The sequence below is a fragment of the Mesoplodon densirostris genome, chromosome 18, assembly GCF_025265405.1.
Source record: "Mesoplodon densirostris isolate mMesDen1 chromosome 18, mMesDen1 primary haplotype, whole genome shotgun sequence".
In the NCBI taxonomy this organism is placed as follows: domain Eukaryota; kingdom Metazoa; phylum Chordata; class Mammalia; order Artiodactyla; family Ziphiidae; genus Mesoplodon; species Mesoplodon densirostris.
In genome coordinates this window covers 6,628,462-6,639,006 of record NC_082678.1, presented here as the reverse complement: position 1 = coordinate 6,639,006, position 10,545 = coordinate 6,628,462, and the positions used below count along the sequence as shown (strand labels likewise).

The following is a 10,545-nucleotide window of genomic DNA, read 5'->3' as shown; positions in this document are numbered from 1 at the left end:
CGGGCCAGCAGACCCCACCCAAACAAAGCAGCATGTGCTCGCGGCCCGCGGACCCGGCCCGGGAGCCAAGCGGCAAAGCCGCCCCCGCTCCGCGAAGAGGGGCTGCGCGCGGCGCCGGCCCCACAGAGCGCGCTGAGGGGGTTCCGGCCCTCTCCAGGGCGGCCGCGGAGTGGGGGACGAGGGACCACGGGGCTCCCGAGCGCGCGCCGGGCAGAACCAGGAAGCGGCGCGCGCTGGCGCGGGGCGCGCTCGAGGCTGTGGACGACGCGCGCGGCCGGGCCTCCGCGCGCGAGCGGCGCGCGCGCCCCCGTGGGCCCGGGCGAGAGGAGAGTCGGCGGCCGGAGCCGTCACCCCAGGCTGGACCGAGCGCAGGCGACTAAGCGCGGCGGCCCGGCCGAGGGAGGGAGCGAGCGAGCGGGCGGACGAGCCAGAGAGCGGACGGGAGGCAGCCGCTGGCGCCCAAGGGGCCAAGCGAGGTAGGAGCTGCGGGGCCAGCCCGGAGCTCGGGGCCCGCGGAGGGAGGCCGGGGAGCCGGCCCGGGCGGGGCCCCGCGCCCCGGCCGCCCAGACGCCCGGCAGGGCCGCGCTGCGCCGCCGCCATCGCTCCCTGGGCCGGGAGGACGGGCGCGGGGGCCACGGGGGGCGAAGGCTGGGGGCGGGCGAGGGGCGTAGTGCGGAGGCTGCGGCGGGCCGGAAGGGGTAGAGGGCAGAGACCGTGCGTGCGCGTGTGTCTGGGTGGCTGCCGCCGGCCCCCTCACACCTTCGTGTTGCAGTTCGGACTAGCGCCCGCCGGCCCCTCGCTTTTCTCCCTTTTTCAAAGGGAGAAAAGGGTATCTGCGACTCCTGGGGGTGGGATGAGACCGGTGGTGCCCGGTGGGGTGGGGGATTTTAGCCAAGCTTCAAGGAACAGCGCCTTATAAGGAGTCCAGACAACAAATACGAACGTTTCGATCAGGCTCGGGGGTGCAGAATCCCTCATCAGGACCCGCCAGGCCCCGGCTTGTGCGTGTGGCTGTGGACGCAGTGCGTTCTTTTTTTCTAGCCAGGGCTAAAGAGTTAAAAAGTGCTCCTGGTGTTGGGGGTAGATACGCAGCGTCGGAAGGGGAGTCGTTGTGTCACCGAAGCTGGTCTGAGGCTAAAGGAATCTGGCAAGATGGTCAGGCAGATCAAAGAGGAAAGAACTTGTGTGGAGCAAGAGGCGTTTGCAGACACTTGTAGCCAGCAGTGATGGAAAAGGCGAGGGAGAAAAACAAGCGCCAGCGTTTAGGAAGAGGAGCTTAATGAGAACCACAAGAATTTTAAGGGCAAAAAGAGATAGCGATCCTCTCTTTCCCAAAGAGCCATGCCATATCTTTTTCTTCTTGACCCCTCTGATCCTGTCATTGTAGGTGATACCGTCGTATCAAATAAATAGTGCTCAAAGTGGGTCGTAGAATGTTAGAGCTGGAAAGGACCGCGGCGGTAATGCTCCATTCTTTTATTGTACAAATGAGGAAACTGAGGCCAGATAGGTGGAGCGATTGGCCTGCTCCGTTCACGCAGCTGTTTAGTACTTCAGAAACTGAAATGTCGGTCTGAAGACTCTCAGATTAGTGCTCTTCCCGAAGCACAGAGAAGCAGTAGATATTCGCCTAAACACAGTTCCATAAATTGTCTCTGGAATGTCCTCGGGGAATGCCCCTTGAAAGGGCTAGTGTGTCACCAAATTATTAAACTGAGCTTAGGTCCTTATTTCAGTCTTCAAATGGTGTTTATCATCCGCTTGTATCTTAGGTTTCCAAAGGGCTTGGATAGCCGCCTGGGCCATAATAAGCTTTCAGCTGTTGAGTAGACTATCTCAATTTTGTTATCGTTCAATTAAGATAATAGAACTTTGCCTCTTTCCTCAACATTTTTCTGTTATTGTTTATTTGTTTACATTATGTTGGTTACATTGTTCATATTCATTGGCTGTAGTTCTTAGAAGAGGGTGTATTTTATTTAGTGTGCCAGTCATTTTTTTCTAATTTCATAACACTAGGAACATTAGATCAGTTCTGATAATATCACATGGTGGAATTCTATTGATTGACTTTATTTCAAGGCTTTGGGGGTTTTTTTGTTTGTTTTGGTACCACTGTCCATCTCTTGGAAGATCACAGTTAGAATTGATATTGTAAATGGGAGAAGGGGGCTGCAGATTTTAAGAAAATTTATTATGTGACAGTTTGCGATGTCTGTTGGTCTAACCAAAACAGCACCACACCTTTGGTCAGGTAAGTGTTATCTAGTGGATTACTTGTTTTCTGTAGCCGTTGGAAGATGAAAATTTCAAGCATCTGGTTGAGGCACAGGGAAGAAATGGAGAGATCTTTTTTAAAAAAGCAAAACATCAGAAAAAAACACAAGAGTTGATTTCTATCACAGGCAGTTTGGTTATTGCATAACTTCGAGCTAAACTGCACAAAATCTTTGCTGTATACCCGACTAAATAAATTATCCCCCCCCTTCTCACTAGTCAGGATTCACATTTTTGCCCACAGGCTATTAGTATGGATTGTGTTAAGAAATTTGAGGTGTCTATGTTTCTTAAATGGGTACTTCATGATATATATGATGGAAGGGGGAAAAAGTGTTACCCTTGTTTGGAGTGTTACAACATGTATATTTTGGTCAGCACTTCCTATTGTGCCCCAACTTCTCGTTTCATCTTCATTTTCTTGCTCTCAATTGATTTTTTAAAAATTTTATTTACATATGCAAAAACCACATCAGGACTAGTAAAAAGCATCATTTGTTGCTCTTTGGGTACTTATGTCCATTTGTTTCAAGTTATATTGTTACGTTAAAATTATCTCAAATTATATTGAAATCATTTGTGATTTGTGTTAAGTATATGTTTATAAATGTGCTTGTGGTGGTTCATTTGGCTTATTTTTGTGTAGGTAATACAGGTAGTCTTATTATAAAAGCAAGGTGTTATAAATAGGTAAATAATATGCTCAAGATTAGATTGCAGGTTGAAGGTAGAATCAGAGGAAGCTTTACTCTTCTAGTGCCCTACAAACATGTATGTATCTCATGAAGTATTCACAGATTTCTGGACTACCAGTGACACATAATTTCCTCCCTTCTATTAGAGTGTAGATTACCACATTATTCCTACAAAAGGAAGCAGAAAACCTCCTGTTTCTTATTAATGTGTTCTGAGCGTTTGAAACTTATTCTTTTAAAAAGTTATGACATTTCTAGGTTACTGAGCTCTTCAGAAGAATATCCTTTTACTGCATGATAAAGTATCAAAATACATTGACTCTGGCACTTCTTAATAAAAATAATGTTTAAAAGTTTGTTTGAAAGTATCACTGTCCCCAGTTTTGTGTGGTGTTTAAAGGAAAAGATTTTTCTTTAAATCTGAGCTTTGTTAATAGAACCGTTCTAAAATCGGAAGTATTTTTTTCCCCTGCAGTGTTGGAAACACAACAGTTTTGTGCTTATTTCTAGGAATAAGAAAGTCAAATTTAACAATCTAGTTTCCATTGATTAGACAGTTTCTTGTACACTTAAATTGTGAGCATCACAGTGATTAAATTTTTAAATTGCGCTCTGTTAATTGTCATGTCCTTATTTTAAGTAGCCTGTTTACATTGGATGTTTTCTTATTAGTGATGATCCTTTACTACTAAAAAACCTAAGCCAGTTTGGAGAGGACTTTACATATCTAAATCTGTTCTATTTTTACTAATCAAAGAGAGGAGTAATTTACACATGTTCAACTTTTAGTTGAACGAGACCCTCACTTTTGGTGGTTTCAGGGTTTTAGATGACGTTTTATTACTTTTGTTAGTTTGGTCACACCTGTGACTTCCTTGCAAGGTATCTTTGAAGTTTGGTTTCCTTTTTTTTAAATGGTAATATTGGGGTGGGGGTGCTTCCTGTTTGTATTTTCAAAATTAGGTCCACGTGTTAACCTTCTTGTGGTGTCACATTTTTATCTTAAACATATAAAGACGAGCATCAGATGCCATGTGGTTTATCTTTGACCCACTGCACTGCTTCACGACAGCTCTACCGACTACCCAATTGGAAAGGCAAGACATCCCAAATTTTCCCAGCTCCCTTCAAGGTTTAGCTGCCTTGGAAGGAATCTTAACAACTACCACAACAAAGGTGCAGTTAACAGAAAAATGGGGCTGCTGCTTTCTCCTTTCCTCCCAGGTACCTAGAAAATGCATAGCACTGGGACTTCCCTGGTGGTGCAGTGGTTAAGAATCCGCCTGCCAATGCAGGGGACACGGTTTCGAGCCCTGGTCTGGGAAGATCCCACATGCTGTGGAGCAACTAAGCTCATGCACCACAGCTACTGAGCCTGCACTCTAGAGCCCTCATGCCACAACGACTGAAGCCTGTGCGCCTAGAGCCCGTGTTCCGCAACGAGAAGCCACGGCAATGAGAAGCCCACGCACTGCAACGAAGAGTAGCCTCTGCTCGCCGCAGCTAGAGAAAGTCCACACACAGCAACGAAGACCTAACACAACCAAAAATAAATAAATAAAGTAAATAATAAAAATAAATAAATAATAATTCTTAAAAAATGCATAGCACTAAGGTAGAGTGAAAACGTGTTACGTGTAGCTTTGAATGTCAGTGCTTTCAAGAGGGGTTGCCATAGGTTTATAAGATATAGCATCTATTTAGCAGTGACTATAGCCGTTTTTCTGACCTCACCTAAAAGGCACGCAGAATATCATGGAGGAGTTAAATAAGCACAAGGAGAAATTCAGGGTATGGTGGTAGTAGAACTTTGGAGGAATCTCCCTCAGCCATAAAACTCTTCCTTGACCCTCCTGGATAATTTTTACGTGGTAGGTCCCTTTTAATACAAATGTTGGAGTATGAGTTATTTGTTCTTAAGACTTTTTTTGTTGTTGTTGTGGTTTCTCCCGTTGTGGAGCACAGGCTCTGGACGCGCAGGCTCAGCGGCCATGGCTCACGGGCTCAGCCGCTCCACGGCATGTGGGATCTTCCTGGACCGGGGCACGAACCCGTGTCCCCTGCATTGGCAGGCGGACTCTCAACCACTGCGCCGCCAGGGAAGCCCGAGTATGAGTTATTTGGAGCCTTGCGGAGAAGAATATCCTTGAAAGGAGTATGTATAGTATTGTTTCAGTGATTGAAGCAAGTGGCCTTTTCCTAGCCTTCAGCTAACTTTATTCTAAGAAGTGTAATGACTAAATAGACTCCTAATTAAATTGGCATTCAAACATGTTTGCAGTGTAGGGGCAGTTTCTGTCTTCTAAATTTTCTTTTGGATCACATCACTAAAGGCAATACTGCATTAGCATGTTGCATAGTAATGCAGTTTGCAAATGAGGTTAATATGTAGAGTATCTTGACCTCCCATTCCACCCCCCACCCCACAGTCAAGAAAGGAGAAGTTATAATTTGTCATATACTGGATATTTTCTTCATTGAGTTTATTTATAATAATTACCTCCATTTCTCATGTATTGTAGTACTCTTAAGATGAAAAATACGTATATTGATTGATAAAGAACATTTATCTTTTGGAAGCTAGCTTGCAAAATCTAACAGTCATTCTCCATTTGTTCCTCCATTGCCTTTGGCACTCTGATTAACTCTTTAAAAAATTCGTTTCCAGATTTCTGTTATGAAGAGAAATATCTCCATATTCTGTTCACTGCTAGTTTTTTGAGGTGCTTATGCTGACTCATTTTTTAAATTATACTAAGATATAGAGTATGGTTTGAGAGCAGTAATGAGATTCTCAGAAGATATGAAAACTTCCCTTTCTGACTAGTTAGAGAAAGAGTGGGGAAGACAAGGGGAAATACATCAGTGAGCCAATCAATTATTGTTATTTGTTGGGATTAATTTGGTGACTAATATTTTCAGTGCCCATCAGGCTAGTAAAAGTGACTTTGGCTTTACCCTGCAATGATAACAGGACAAACTCAAGTTTTCTCTAATACTGCTTGTTTTTCCTAGTAGGGGATTTTTTTTTGCATATGGGAAATCAAGCCAAAGCTACCAGTAACAGTCACATCCATGATTTGTATAAAAAACTATTTATCACCCTGGGCTATAGCTCTACTTACCGTAAGCTCATCTGGGAAGGTGTACTAATTATTTATATAATAATTATTATGCCATCTTTCAAAAAGTGATCAGAAAATTAATTTTAAAATACTTCAAATTATGCCCCAAACCTAAAAGTAGAAAGAGAGTAAAAATAATACCTAACATCATTCACTTACAGTGTGCCAAGCAGACACTGTTATAAGCTCTTGCCATGTTTTAACTCATGATCCTCAGAGGGGTGGGTATTATCCTCAGTTGAAAGATGAAGAAGTGGCCACAGAGAAGTTAAGTAATTTGTCCAAGGTCACATTGCTGCTAATGGCAGGGCTGGATCCAGACCCAGGCCGAGCTGATTCCAAAGGCTGTATTGCTACCCACTGCACTGCGAAGGAGAGCAGGCAGCTGCAACTTTGCAGTGAGACATTTGATTTCTTTAAGGCTTATAGTTCTTTATTTGTGTTCCAAAATGCACTCTTGTGTTTTTTTAATAGAAATTTTAAAATGTATATTTGGAATTTTTTTGAAGTTTATGAAGGTGATGATAGGTGTTTTTCCAACTTATATATTCCTGATGGAAATTATTATTAAAACAGAGAAAGTCTTAATTAAAAAAATTTTTTTTTAATTTTATTTTTTAAATTATTTTATTATTTTTGGCTGTGTTGGTTCTTCGTTGCTGCGCACGGGCTTTCTCTAGTTGCGACAAGTGAGAGCTACTCTTTGTTGCGGTGTGTGGGCTTCTCATTGTGGTGGCTTCTCTTGTTGCGGAGCACGGGCTCTAGGTGCGCGGGCTTCAGTAGTTGTGACTCGCAGGCTCAGTAGTTGTGGCTCGCGGGCTCTAGAGCTCAGGCTCAGTAGTTGTGGCACATGGGCTTAGTTGCTCCGTGGCATGTGGGATCTTCCCGGACCAGGGCTGGAACCCGTGTTCCCCCTGCATTGGCAGGTGGATTCTTAACCACTGCACCACTCGGGAAGTCCTGAGAAAGTTTTAATTTTTTTTTTTTTTTTTTTTTTTTGCTGTACGTGGGCCTCTCACTGTTGTGGCCTCTCCCATTGCGGAGCACAGGCTCCGGCTGCGCAGGCTCAGCGGCCATGGCTCACGGGCCCAGCCGCTCCGCGGCATGTGGGAACTTCCCAGACCGGGGCACGAACCCATGTCCCCTGCATCGGCAGGCGGACTCTCAACCACTGCGCCACCAGGGAAGCCCGAAAGTTTTAATTTTAACTATAAGTTGTCCTTTGTCCTACTAGCGTTACCATGTACATCACAGGAGAAGGGCTATAAGCTGTCTCTTTGGCTTCTATTTATAAACAAAAGGGTCTTCTTTGCCAGTGTGGTTTGAGAGGTGCATGTTTGTTGACTGAGAATGCAAGTATCCAGCACATTTTATTTACAACTTTATTTTGAAGGGGTTTATGGTCCTGTTCTTGTTTTAAAGCTAGTAATTGTGATTTTTGAGCTAGAAGGACTTAAGAATTTTAATTTAGGGGGATAATTTTTAAGGCAACTGAATTTATTGTGTGTTTAGAGACGTGGAAAGACCATTAGAAACTCGTCTCAGAAATGTATTCCTTTCCGTATCTGATGCTTGTTTTCTATCAGCACTTTTCTTAGAGGTGGATTGTGACATTAAGTCTTAGAGACAGAATTCACAACCCTAAAGTGCAGTGATTTGAATTTGAGAGATCAAGTCAGGGATGAAAAAACCTTCAATTTCCTGAGCAGGGAGTACGAACTTGCTCAAATAAACAGAGGATGTTAGCTTCCAGGGTTGTCAAACTGTCACCTTTGACCAGGGTTGAATTTTCTTTGAATGTTGACAGAAGTTACAATGTCAGTGGAAAAAGCTTAATGTGAAGTATCTATAACTCAGAATTTCCTTATGTTTGTGTCACTGAGATCCTACAATTAAAGGTGTTTTTTTTTTGTTTTTTAATATATGTCTGATGAGTTTAAAAAGCCTTCAGTGGGAGTTTCCAGCCTTTAGGTGAGAGTCAATGAGAAAGTTTGTGAAAAAATATTTTGTATTGTCTAAAATTCAGAGACTATAGCTGGTAGCAAATCGCTATGTTTTTGTAAAGAGTGGGATTTTTAAAAATCCAAACCTGGGGAAATGTTTTAAATATACTATATTTTAAAATATCATTGTAGAGAAAGAAAGAAGAAAGAAAGAAAGAAAAACTGTTCAGCAGTTAATCTGTTAAAGTATTAAAACTTGGGATTTATCAGCTTTGTAATATAGCATTCTACAATATATTCATTCATGGTTTAAACTAGGTAAAATATTCTCTCAGAAATAATGCTAATTCTATTTTTCCTCTTGTTTCATGTTTCTAAAAACCTTTTGGTCCTCTTTTAGGCTTGAAAAAAGTAGCAAACTGTGTATCTGCAGAAATATATAGCTCTTTACAAAATGAAACAGTCACTTCAGCCTATGGATTTATGTTTTTAGGATTTGTGGTTTGTTTCTGGTAGAAAGTAAGAAAGAATGATAGTGAGAAATGGACTTTGTAGAGTCTTATTCCAAAAGGTATGGAAGGTCTAATACATAGGGATGCAGTGCAAATATTCCCTGTTCTTTTGTTGTTAATTTTTCAATTGTGTAACAATATATGGAAACCCTGAATGTGGGCATATTTTAAAGATGAGTTTATCTTGCCGTGAATTTAAGTACCAAGTAAAAATACTAAATGCATTGTAATGTGTATAGAGATTGGCCTTACTCCTTAACCATTGAAGGTATCAAAACAAAATAGAAAATATTTGGCTTCCTGAATGACATGGCTGCAGTGAACATGCCGAGTTGGTCATGAGCATAATCCGTTTCTTTTGCAATACCAGAGCAAAACACATAAGTTTAAAGGAATGGGTCCTTAGGATAACTTATTACCTTAAGCGCACATTTGAAATTTTGTTCCAGAAAAGTGACATAAAAATTTATGGGTTTGAATTTTTATTATCCAAGTGTGAGAGGTCTAGTTGGGACAGGACTGAACATTACATTCCAATTCCAATTGTATTGGTAAATTTGAACAGGACAAATATAAAAGCAGTAGCTTTTATGAAGTAACTCATAAAAGAAATATATATGTACATATAGGCATTAAGAATAGGCATTAAGGGCCTCCCTGGTGGCGCAAGTGGTTGAGAGTCCGCCTGCCGATGCAGGGGATACGGGTTCGTGCCCCGGTCTGGGAGGATCCCATATGCCGCGGAGCGGCTGGGCCCGTGAGCCATGGCCGCTGAGCCTGCGCGTCCGGAGCCTGTGCTCCGCAACGGGGGAGGCCACAACAGTGAGAGGCCCGCATACCGCAAAAAAAAAAAAAAAAAAAAAAAAAAAAAAAAAAGAATAGGCATTAAAAAAAGACTTCTTCTGGGTTGTGGGATTCTGGATGTATGTATGTATGTGTGCACTTTCTAGTATCTTCCCATTTTCCTATAATAAATAGGTAATAATGAATAGGAAATACTTTTGTAATCAAGAAAAAAGTTATTTTTAATGAATGGGTAAAGAAAATGTGAGAGAGATCACATGGAATATTATTCAGCCATAAAAAGAAGGAAATCCATTGTGACAACGTGGATGAACCTTGAGGGCCTTATGCTAAGTGAAATAAGTCAGACAGAAAAAGACAATAATACTGTATGACCTCACTCACATGTGGAATCTAAAAAAACCCAACTCCTAGAAACTGAGCAGATTGGTGGTTTCCAGGGGAGGACAGTGGGGAAATGGATGAGGGTGGTTAAATGGTACAGATTTCCAGTTATTAAGATGAATAAGTTCGGGGATGTAATTTACAGCATGGTGACTATAGTTAACAATACTATTGATATATTGTATATTTTAAGTTGCTAAGAGAGTAGATCTTAAAAGTTCTCACCAAACGCCAGTTGTAACTGTGTGAGTTGATGGATGTGTTAACTAACCTTACTGAGGTAATCATTTCACAATATATACTTATATCAAATCATTACATCTGCATCTTAAACTTATACAATGTTATATGTCAACTATATCTCAGTAAAGCCGGGGGAAAAGTTATTTTTTAAATGGCTTTTGTATATTGATTTATCTCAGAATGAGAAACCTGTTTTTGTTTTCAGTTAGTGTTTCCTTTTTAGGAGCAGAAAAACAAGTAGTTTGTGATGTTTATGTTAAATATTTGGCATGATACACTTTTTTGGTATGATTATATGATATCTTTTTTTGATGAATGGTATTAAAATCATTTAAGTTGTATTTAATGTTTTCAGAGTTAAAATAACTTGAAGATTGAGTTATTTCCTATATTTGGTGGAATGTTTCATATTTTTATATATAAGCTGATGGAGAATTATACTGTTTATAAATATAATAAAGAAATTATATTATTTTACTTGTGTATGTGCTCTGCTAGGTTACCATTCATTTCATATTGAAGGTGTTTGTTTTTTTCAACTTCTGAAAAAAAAATGGTCTCA

The 10,545-nt window shown here is 41.6% G+C and overlaps 1 protein-coding gene across 2 annotated transcripts in view; it reads left to right on the top strand.

Moving 5' to 3' along the window:
* The first annotated feature begins 314 nt into the window (after nt 1-314).
* Nucleotides 315-10,545, top strand: part of STAT5B (signal transducer and activator of transcription 5B) — a 64,134-nt gene continuing 53,903 nt past the window's right edge. For both annotated transcript variants that reach the window (XM_060080440.1, XM_060080441.1), the window contains exon 1: nt 315-476. The gene's annotated coding sequence lies outside the window, so the exon portion shown is untranslated. The remainder of the gene's footprint in view (nt 477-10,545) is intronic.